Source organism: Kogia breviceps, chromosome 17 (genome assembly GCF_026419965.1).
Source record: "Kogia breviceps isolate mKogBre1 chromosome 17, mKogBre1 haplotype 1, whole genome shotgun sequence".
NCBI classification, from domain to species: Eukaryota; Metazoa; Chordata; class Mammalia; order Artiodactyla; family Physeteridae; genus Kogia; species Kogia breviceps.
This window is the reverse complement of record NC_081326.1, coordinates 32,111,319-32,123,344: the sequence shown is the minus strand read 5'-3', so window position 1 is coordinate 32,123,344 and position 12,026 is coordinate 32,111,319.

Sequence of the window (12,026 nt, the reverse complement as noted above, 5' to 3'; positions counted from 1 at the left end):
TTAGGGATTCTTGAACTGTGTTCCCGAAGTTGTTTAGAGGTCGGAAAATCAAACCGTCCCAAGGAAAAGTGCCGTGTGCTGCACCTTTCTCTGCAAACACAGAGCGACTCTGAAAGGCCTGTGATGCTGGATTTTGCATACAGGGCCCAGAGCACCGTGGGGGTACAGAGTGTTCTGAAACCGAAACGGTTGCTGACAAGAGGTGGCAAGGAGAACGGTAAAGACTCTTCCCCGTCAACTGACACAGAACAGCAATTTAGGGCTCACTGAGCTGTTGCACTCTTTCACTTAGGCAAGGCAAGTCAAGCTCTTCCTTCGAGGCTATTGATCACATTGAGCTTCACATTTGCTATAGAGCAGAGCAGGATGAGCTTGCAACTAGGAAGTGCAAGCACAATGCTTCTTTCCACAAAACTAACTCATGGTCTACGCTGAGTCATGCTGGCATATACTGAAAGAGTTGCCCTTACAATGTTTTTCAGGTTGCTTTCACGCCTTATGAACGGAGCTTTCAAAATTGGCAAAAAAGCCTTTGGGATCACACTCCCGTTTCGCTGTTGACTTCCAGCCTTAGTACAGGCTGGGTCTAGCAAGTCCAAAGAGGCACAATTAACCCACTGGGCCCTTCGCTGATTCACGTTTTTCTATACCCGCTATTCTGGGTATAGCGAACTGCCTAAAGGAAGGACGCTGGAGGATGTCCAAGAGGCCTCTGCTTCTTCCGTACGCCTCTCGTTTTACACCACGAACTGTGCTTCTGTGGAATTTGGAACGCACGCTGATAATCTCCTTGGGGAATTTCTTACCTCACATAAGAGGTGTTGGAAGGAAATAGAAACAGAGTGCTTTGTTCTGTTGAGCTTACCTAGGGCAAGGGCGACCACGTCCTTGGCGAGTTAGGGATTCTTGAACTGTGTTCCCGAAGCTGTTTAGAGGTCGGAAAATCAAACCGTCCCAAGGAAAAGTGCCGTGTGCTGCACCTTTCTCTGCAAACACAGAGCGACTCTGAAAGGCCATTGATGCTGGATTTTGCATACAGGGCCCAGAGCACCGTGGGGGTACAGAGTGTTCTGAAACCGAAACGGTTGCTGACACGAGGTGGTAAGGAGAACGGTAAAGCCTCTTCCCCGTCAACGGACACAGAACAGCAATTTAGGGCTCACTGAGCTGTTGCACTCTTTCACTTAGGCAAGGCAAGTCAAGCTCTTCCTTCGAGGCTATTGCTCACATTGAGATTCACATTTGCTATAGAGCAGAGCAGGATGAGCTTGCAACTAGGAAGTGCAAGCACAATGCTTCTTTCCACAAAACTAAGTCATGGTCTACGCTGAGTCATGCTGGCATATACTGAAAGAGCTGCCCTTACAATGCTTTTCAGGTTGCTTTCACGCCTTATGAACGGAGCTTTCAAAATTGGCAAAAAAGCCTTTGGGATCACACTCCCGTTTCGCTGTTGACTTCCAGCCTTAGTACAGGCTGAGTCTAGCAAGTCCAAAGAGACACAACTCACCCACTGGGCCCTTCGCTGATTGACGTTTTTCTATACCCGCTATTCTGGGTATAGCGAACTGCTTAAGGAAGGACGCTGGAGGATTTCCAAGAGGCCTCTGCATCTTCCGTACGCCTGTCGTTTTACACCACGGACAGTGTTTCTGCGGAATTTGGAACGCACGCTGATACTCTCCTAGGGGAATTTCTTACCTCACATAAGAGGTGTTGGAAGGAAATAGAAACAGAGTGCTTTGTTCTGTTGAGCTTACCTAGGGCAAGGGCGACCACGTCCTTGGCGAGTTAGGGATTCTTGAACTGTGTTCCCGAAGCTGTTTAGAGGTCGGAAAATCAAACCGTCCCAAGGAAAAGTGCCGTGTGCTGCACCTTTCTCTGCAAACACACAGCGACTCTGAAAGGCCTGCGATGCTGGATTTTGCATACAGGGCCCAGAGCACCGTCGCGGTACAGAGTGTTCTGAAACCGAAACGGTTGCTGACACGAGGTGGCAACCAGAACGGTAAAGCCTCTTCCCCGTCAACTGACACAGAACAGCAATTTAGGGCTCACGGAGCTGTTGCACTCTTTCACTTAGGCAAGGCAAGTCAAGCTCTTCCTTCGAGGCTGGTGCTCACATTGAGCTTCACATTTGCTATAGAGCAGAGCAGGATGAGCTTGCAACTAGGAAGTGCAAGCACAATGCTTCTTTCCACAAAACTAACTCATGGTCTACGCTGAGTCATGCTGGCATATACTGAAAGAGCTGCCCTTACAATGCTTTTCAGGTAGCTTTCACGACTTATGAACGTAGCTTTCAAAATTGGCAAAAAGCCTTTGGGATCACACTCCCGTTTCGCTGTTGACTTCCAGCCATAGTACAGGCTGAGTCTAGCAAGTCCAAAGAGACACAATTAACCCACTGGGCCCTTCGCTGATTCACGTTTTTCTATACCCGCTATTCTGGGTATAGCGAACTGCCTAAACGAAGGACGCTGGAGGATGTCCAAGAGTCCTCTGCAACTTCCCTACGCCTCTCGTTGTACACCATGAACTGTGCTTCTGTGGAATTTGGAACGCACGCTGATACTCTCCTAGGCGAATTTCTTACCTCACATAAGAGGTGTTGGAAGGAAATAGAAACAGAGTGCTTTGTTCTGTTGAGCTTACCTAGGGCAAGGGCGACCACGTCCCTGGCGAGTTAGGGATTCTTGAACTGTGTTCCCGAAGCTGTTTAGAGGTCGGAAAATCAAACCGTCCCAAGGAAAAGTGCCGTGTGCTGCACCTTTCTCTGCAAACACAGAGCGACTCTGAAAGGCCTGCGATGCTGTATTTTGCATACAGGGACCAGAGCACCGTGGGGGTACAGAGTGTTCTGAAACCGAAACGGTTGCTGACACGAGGTGGAAAGGAGAACGGTAAAGACTCTTCCCCGTCAACTGACACAGAACAGCCATTTAGGGCTCACTGAGCTGTTGTACTCTTTCACTTAGACAAGGCAAGTCAAGCTCTTCCTTCGAGGCTATTGCTCACATTGAGCTTCACATTTGCTATAGAGCAGAGCAGGATGAGCTTGCAACTAGGAAGTGCAAGCACAATGCTTCTTTCCACAAAACTAACTCATGGTCTACGCTGAGTCATGCTGGCATATACTGAAAGAGCTGCCCTTACAATGCTTTTCAAGTAGCTTTCACACCTTATGAACGGAGCTTTCAAAATTGGCAAAAAGCCTTTGGGATCACACTCCCGTTTCGCTGTTGACTTCCAGCCATAGTACAGGCTGAGTCTAGCAAGTCCAAAGAGACACAACTAACCCACTGGGCCCTTCGCTGATTCACGTTTTTCTATACCCGCTATTCTGGGTATAGCGAACTGCCTAAAGGAAGGATGCTGGAGGATGTCCAAGAGGCCTCTGCATCTTCCGTACGCATCTCGTTTTACACCATGAACTGTGCTTCTGTGGAATTTGGAACGCACGCTGATAATCTCCTATGGGAATTTTTTACCTCACATAAGAGGTGTTGGAAGGAAATAGAAACAGAGTAGTTTTTTCTGTTGAGCTTACCTAGGGCAAGGGCGACCACGTCCTTGGCGAGTTAGGGATTCTTGAACTGTGTTCCCGAAGCTGTTTAGAGGTCGGAAAATCAAACCGTCCCAAGGAAAAGTCCCGTGTGCTGCACCTTTCTCTGCAAACACAGAGCGACTCTGAAAGGCCTGCGATGCTGGATTTTGCATACAGGGCCCAGAGCACCGTGGGGGTACAGAGTGTTCTGAAACCGAAACGGTTGCTGACACGAGGTGGCAAGCAGAACGGTAAAGCCTCTTCCCTGTCAACTGACACAGAACAGCAATTTAGGGCTCACGGAGCTGTTGCACTCTCTCACTTAGGAAAGGCAAGTAAAGCTCTTCCTTCGAAGCTATTGCTCACATTGAGCTTCACATTTGCTATAGAGCAGAACAGGATGAGCTTGCAACTAGGAAGTGCAAGCACAATGCTTCTTTCCACAAAACTAACTCATGGTCTACGCTGAATCATGCTGGCATATACTGAAAGAGATGCCCTTACAATTCTTTTCAGGAAACTTTCAGGCCTTATGAACGGAGGTTTCAAAATTGGCAAAAAAGCCTTTGGGATCACACTCCCATTTCGCTGTTGACTTCGAGCCTTAGTATAGGCTGAGCCTAGCAAGTCCAAAGAGACACAATTAACCCACTGGGCCCTTCGCTGATTCACGTTTTTCTATACCCGCTATTCTGGGTATAGCGAACTGCCTAAAGGAAGGACGCTGGAGGATTTCCATGAGGCCTCTGCATCTTCCGTACGCCTGTCGTTTTACACAACGGACTGTGCTTCTGTGGAATTTGGAACGCACGCTGATACTCTCCTAGGGGAATTTCTTACCTCACATAAGAGGTGTTGGAAGGAAATAGAAACAGAATACTTTTTTCTGTTGAGCTTACCTAGGGCAAGCGCGACCACGTCCTTGGCGAGTTAGGGATTCTTGAACTGTGTTCCCGAAGCTGTTTAGAGGTCGGAAAATCAAACCGTCCCAAGGAAAAGTGCCGTGTGCTGCACCTTTCTCTGCAAACACAGAGCGACTCTGAAAGGCCTGCGATGCTGGATTTTGCATACAGGGCCCAGAGCACGGTCGGGGTACAGAGTGTTCTGAAACCGAAACGGTTGCTGACACGAGGTGGCAAGGAGAACGGTAACGCCTCTTCCCCGTCAACTTACACAGAACAGCAATTTAGGGCTCACGGTGCTGTTGCACTCTTTCACTTAGGCAAGGCAAGTCAAGCTCTTCCTTCGAGGCTAGTGCTGACATTGAGCTTCACATTTGCTATAGAGCAGAGCAGGATGAGCTTGCAACTAGGAAGTGCAAGCACAATGCTTCTTTCCACAAAACTAACTCATGGTCTACGCTGAGTCATGCTGGCATATACTGAAAGAGCTGCCCTTACAATGCTTTTCAGGTAGCTTTCACGACTTATGAACGTAGCTTTCAAAATTGACAAAAAGCCTTTGGGAATCACACTCCCGTTTCGCTGTTGACTTCCAGCCATAGTACAGGCTGAGTCTAGCAAGTCCAAAGAGACACAATTTACCCACTGGGCCCTTCGCTGATTCACGTTTTTCTATACCCGCTATTCTGGGTATAGCGAACTGCCTAAAGGAAGGACGCTGGAGGATGTCCAAGAGGCCTCTGCATCTTCCCTACGCCTCTCGTTGTACACCATGAACTGTGTTTCTGTGGAATTTGGAACGCACGCTGATACTCTCCTAGGCGAATTTCTTACCTCACATAAGAGGTGTTGGATGGAAATAGAAACAGAGTGCTTTGTTCTGTTGAGCTTACCTAGGGCAAGGGCGACCACGTCCTTGGCGAGTTAGGGATTCTTGAACTGTGTTCCCGAAGCTGTTTAGAGGTCGGAAAATCAAACCGTCCCAAGGAAAAGTGCCGTGTGCTGCACCTTTCTCTGCAAACACAGAGCGACTCTGAAAGGCCTGCGATGCTGGATTTTGCATACAGGGCCCAGAGCACCGTGGGGGTACAGAGTGTTCTGAAACCGAAACGGTTGCTGACACGAGGTGGCAAGGAGAACGGTAAAGACTCTTCCCCGTCAACTGACACAGAACAGCAATTTAGGGCTCACTGAGCTGTTGTACTCTTTCACTTAGACAAGGCAAGTCAAGCTCTTCCTTCGAGGCTATTGCTCACATTGAGCTTCACATTTGCTATAGAGCAGAGCAGGATGAGCTTGCAACTAGGAAGTGCAAGCACAATGCTTCTTTCCACAAAACTAACTCATGGTCTACGCTGAGTCATGCTGGCATATACTGAAAGAGCTGCCCTTACAATGCTTTTCAAGTAGCTTTCACACCTTATGAACGGAGCTTTCAAAATTGGCAAAAAGCCTTTGGGATCACCCTCCCGTTTCGCTGTTGTCTTCCAGCCTTAGTACAGGATGAGTCTAGCAAGTCCACAGAGACACAATTAACCCACTGGGCCCTTCGCTGATTCACGTTTTTCTATACCCGCTATTCTGGGTATAGCGAACTGCCTAAAGGAAGGATGCTGGAGGATGTCCAAGAGGCCTCTGCATCTTCCGTACGCATCTCGTTTTACACCATGAACTGTGCTTCTGTGGAATTTGGAACGCACGCTGATAATCTCCTAGGGGAATTTTTTACCTCACATAAAAGGTGTTGGAAGGAAATAGAAACAGAGTTGTTTTTTCTGTTGAGCTTACCTAGGGCAAGGGCGACCACGTCCTTGGCGAGTTAGGGATTCTTGAACTGTGTATCCGAAGCTGTTTAGAGGTCGGAAAATCAAACCGTCCCAAGGAAAAGTGCCGCGTGTTGCACCTTTCTCTGCAAACACAGAGCGACTTTGAAAGGCCTGGGATGCTGGATTTTGCATACAGGGCCCAGAGCACCGTCGGGGTACAGAGTGTTCTGAAACCGAAACGGTTGCTGACACGAGGTGGCAAGGAGAATGGTAAAGCCTCTTCCCCGTCAACTGACACAGAACAGCAATTTAGGGCTCACGGAGCTGTTGCACTCTTTCACTTAGGCAAGGCAAGTCAAGCACTACCTTCGAGGCTGGTGCTCACATTGAGCTTCACATTTGCTATAGAGCAGAGCAGGATGAGCTTGCAACTAGGAAGTGCATGCACAATGCTTCTTTCCACAAAACTAACTCATGGTCTACGCTGAGTCATGCTGGCATATACTGAAAGAGTTGCCCTTACAATGCTTTTCAGGTTGCTTTCACGCCTTATGAACGGAGCTTTCAAAATTGGCAAAAAGCCTTTGGGATCACACTCCCGTTTCGCTGTTGACTTCCAGCCTTAGTACAGGCTGAGTCTAGCAAGTCCAAAGAGACACAACTAACCCACTGGGCCCTTCGCTGATTCACGTTTTTCTATACCCGCTATTCTGGGTATAGCGAACTGCCTAAAGGAAGGATGCTGGAGGATGTCCAAGAGGCCTCTGCATCTTCCGTACGCATCTCGTTTTACACCATGAACTGTGCTTCTGTGGAATTTGGAACGCACGCTGATAATCTCCTATGGGAATTTTTTACCTCACATAAGAGGTGTTGGAAGGAAATAGAAACAGAGTAGTTTTTTCTGTTGAGCTTACCTAGGGCAAGGGCGACCACGTCCTTGGCGAGTTAGGGATTCTTGAACTGTGTTCCCGAAGCTGTTTAGAGGTCGGAAAATCAAACCGTCCCAAGGAAAATTGCCGTGTGCTGCACCTTTCTCTGCAAACACAGAGCGACTCTGAAAGGCCTGCGATGCTGGATTTTGCATACAGGGCCCAGAGCACCGTGGGGGTACAGAGTGTTCTGAAACCGAAACGGTTGCTGACACGAGGTGGCAAGCAGAACGGTAAAGCCTCTTCCCTGTCAACTGACACAGAACAGCAATTTAGGGCTCACGGAGCTGTTGCACTCTCTCACTTAGGAAAGGCAAGTAAAGCTCTTCCTTCGAAGCTAGTGCTCACATTGAGCTTCACATTTGCTATAGAGCAGAACAGGATGAGCTTGCAACTAGGAAGTGCAAGCACAATGCTTCTTTCCACAAAACTAACTCATGGTCTACGCTGAGTCATGCTGGCATATACTGAAAGAGATGCCCTTACAATTCTTTTCAGGTAACTTTCAGGCCTTATGAACGGAGGTTTCAAAATTGGCAAAAAAGCCTTTGGGATCACACTCCCATTTCGCTGTTGACTTCGAGCCTTAGTACAGGCTGAGCCTAGCAAGTCCAAAGAGACACAATTAATCCACTGGGCCCTTCGCTGATTCACGTTTTTCTATACCCGCTATTCTGGGTATAGCGAACTGCCTAAAGGAAGGACGCTGGAGGATTTCCATGAGGCCTCTGCATCTTCCGTACGCCTGTCGTTTTACACAACGGACTGTGCTTCTGTGGAATTTGGAACGCACGCTGATACTCTCCTAGGGGAATTTCTTACCTCACATAAGAGGTGTTGGAAGGAAATAGAAACAGAATACTTTTTTCTGTTGAGCTTACCTAGGGCAAGCGCGACCACGTCCTTGGCGAGTTAGGGATTCTTGAACTGTGTTCCCGAAGCTGTTTAGAGGTCGGAAAATCAAACCGTCCCAAGGAAAAGTGCCGTGTGCTGCACCTTTCTCTACAAACACAGAGCGACTCTGAAAGGCCTGCGATGCTGGATTTTGCATACAGGGCCCAGAGCACGGTCGGGGTACAGAGTGTTCTGAAACCGAAACGGTTGCTGACACGAGGTGGCAAGGAGAACGGTAACGCCTCTTCCCCGTCAACTTACACAGAACAGCAATTTAGGGCTCACGGTGCTGTTGCACTCTTTCACTTAGGCAAGGCAAGTCAAGCTCTTCCTTCGAGGCTAGTGCTCACATTGAGCTTCACATTTGCTATAGAGCAGAGCAGGATGAGCTTGCAACTAGGAAGTGCAAGCACAATGCTTCTTTCCACAAAACTAACTCATGGTCTACGCTGAGTCATGCTGGCATATACTGAAAGAGCTGCCCTTACAATGCTTTTCAGGTAGCTTTCACGACTTATGAACGTAGCTTTCAAAATTGACAAAAAGCCTTTGGGAATCACACTCCCGTTTCGCTGTTGACTTCCAGCCATAGTACAGGCTGAGTCTAGCAAGTCCAAAGAGACACAATTTACCCACTGGGCCCTTCGCTGATTCACGTTTTTCTATACCCGCTATTCTGGGTATAGCGAACTGCCTAAAGGAAGGACGCTGGAGGATGTCCAAGAGGCCTCTGCATCTTCCCTACGCCTCTCGTTGTACACCATGAACTGTGTTTCTGTGGAATTTGGAACGCACGCTGATACTCTCCTAGGCGAATTTCTTACCTCACATAAGAGGTGTTGAATGGAAATAGAAACAGAGTGCTTTGTTCTGTTGAGCTTACCTAGGGCAAGGGCGACCACGTCCTTGGCGAGTTAGGGATTCTTGAACTGTGTTCCCGAAGCTGTTTAGAGGTCGGAAAATCAAACCGTCCCAAGGAAAAGTGCCGTGTGCTGCACCTTTCTCTGCAAACACAGAGCGACTCTGAAAGGCCTGCGATGCTGGATTTTGCATACAGGGCCCAGAGCACCGTGGGGGTACAGAGTGTTCTGAAACCGAAACGGTTGCTGACACGAGGTGGCAAGGAGAACGGTAAAGACTCTTCCCCGTCAACTGACACAGAACAGCAATTTAGGGCTCACTGAGCTGTTGTACTCTTTCACTTAGACAAGGCAAGTCAAGCTCTTCCTTCGAGGCTATTGCTCACATTGAGCTTCACATTTGCTATAGAGCAGAGCAGGATGAGCTTGCAACTAGGAAGTGCAAGCACAATGCTTCTTTCCACAAAACTAACTCATGGTCTACGCTGAGTCATGCTGGCATATACTGAAAGAGCTGCCCTTACAATGCTTTTCAAGTAGCTTTCACACCTTATGAACGGAGCTTTCAAAATTGGCAAAAAGCCTTTGGGATCACCCTCCCGTTTCGCTGTTGTCTTCCAGCCTTAGTACAGGATGAGTCTAGCAAGTCCACAGAGACACAATTAACCCACTGGGCCCTTCGCTGATTCACGTTTTTCTATACCCGCTATTCTGGGTATAGCGAACTGCCTAAAGGAAGGATGCTGGAGGATGTCCAAGAGGCCTCTGCATCTTCCGTACGCATCTCGTTTTACACCATGAACTGTGCTTCTGTGGAATTTGGAACGCACGCTGATAATCTCCTAGGGGAATTTTTTACCTCACATAAAAGGTGTTGGAAGGAAATAGAAACAGAGTTGTTTTTCTGTTGAGCTTACCTAGGGCAAGGGCGACCACGTCCTTGGCGAGTTAGGGATTCTTGAACTGTGTTCCCGAAGCTGTTTAGAGGTCGGAAAATCAAACCGTCCCAAGGAAAAGTGCCGCGTGCTGCACCTTTCTCTGCAAACACAGAGCGACTCTGAAAGGCCTGCGATGCTGGATTTTGCATACAGGGCCCAGAGCACCGTCGGGGTACAGAGTGTTCTGAAACCGAAACGGTTGCTGACACGAGGTGGCAAGGAGAATGGTAAAGCCTCTTCCCCGTCAACTGACACAGAACAGCAATTTAGGGCTCACGGAGCTGTTGCACTCTTTCACTTAGGCAAGGCAAGTCAAGCTCTACCTTCGAGGCTGGTGCTCACATTGAGCTTCACATTTGCTATAGAGCAGAGCAGGATGAGCTTGCAACTAGGAAGTGCATGCACAATGCTTCTTTCCACAAAACTAACTCATGGTCTACGCTGAGTCATGCTGGCATATACTGAAAGAGTTGCCCTTACAATGCTTTTCAGGTTGCTTTCACGCCTTATGAACGGAGCTTTCAAAATTGCCAAAAAAGCCTTTGGGATCACACTCCCGTTTCGCTGTTGACTTCCAGCCTTAGTACAGGCTGAGTCTAGCAAGTCCAAAGAGGCACAATTAACCCACTGGGCCCTTCGCTGATTCACGTTTTTCTATACCCGCTATTCTGGGTATAGCGAACTGCCTAAAGGAAGGACGCTGGAGGATGTCCAAGAGGCCTCTGCATCTTCCGTACGCCTGTCGTTTTACACCACGGACTGTGCATCTGTGGAATTTGGAACGCACGCTGCTACTCTCCTAGGGGAATTTCTTACCTCACATAAGAGGTGTTGGAAGGAAATAGAAACAGAGTGCTTTGTTCTGTTGAGCTTACCTAGGGCAAGGGCGACCACGTCCTTGGCGAGTTAGGGATTCTTGAACTGTGTTCCCGAAGCTGTTTAGAGGTCGGAAAATCAAACCGTCCCAAGGAAAAGTGCCGTGTGCTGCACCTTTCTCTGCAAACACAGAGCGACTCTGAAAGGCCTGCGATGCTGGATATTGCATACAGGTCCCAAAGCACCGTCGCGGTACAGAGTGTTCTGAAACCGAAACGGTTGCTGACACGAGGTGGCAACCAGAACGGTAAAGCCTCTTCCCCGTCAACTGACACAGAACAGCAATTTAGGGCTCACGGAGCTGTTGCACTCTTTCACTTAGGCAAGGCAAGTCAAGCTCTTCCTTCGAGGCTGGTGCTCACATTGAGCTTCACATTTGCTATAGAGCAGAGCAGGATGAGCTTGCAACTAGGAAGTGCAAGCACAATGCTTCTTTCCACAAAATTAACTCATGGTCTACGCTGAGTCATGCTGGCATATACTGAAAGAGCTGCCCTTACAATGCTTTTCAGGTAGCTTTCACGACTTATGAACGTAGCTTTCAAAATTGGCAAAAAGCCATTGGGATCACACTCCCGTTTCGCTGTTGACTTCCAGCCATAGTACAGGCTGAGTCTAGCAAGTCCAAAGAGACACAATTAACCCACTGGGCCCTTCGCTGATTCACGTTTTTCTATACCCGCTATTCTGGGTATAGCGAACTGCCTAAACGAAGGACGCTGGAGGATGTCCAAGAGTCCTCTGCATCTTCCCTACGCCTCTCGTTGTACACCATGAACTGTGCTTCTGTGGAATTTGGAACGCACGCTGATACTCTCCTAGGCGAATTTCTTACCTCACATAAGAGGTGTTGGAAGGAAATAGAAACAGAGTGCTTTGTTCTGTTGAGCTTACCTAGGGCAAGGGCGACCACGTCCTTGGCGAGTTAGGGATTCTTGAACTGTGTTCCCGAAGCTGTTTAGAGGTCGGAAAATCAAACCGTCCCAAGGAAAAGTGCCGTGTGCTGCACCTTTCTCTGCAAACACAGAGCGACTCTGAAAGGCCTGCGATGCTGGATTTTGCATACAGGGACCAGAGCACCGTGGGGGTACAGAGTGTTCTGAAACCGAAACGGTTGCTGACACGAGGTGTCAAGGAGAACGGTAAAGACTCTTCCCCGTCAACTGACACAGAACAGCAATTTAGGGCTCACTGAGCTGTTGTACTCTTTCACTTAGACAAGGCAAGTCAAGCTCTACCTTCGAGGCTGGTGCTCACATTGAGCTTCACATTTGCTATAGAGCAGAGCAGGATGAGCTTGCAACTAGGAAG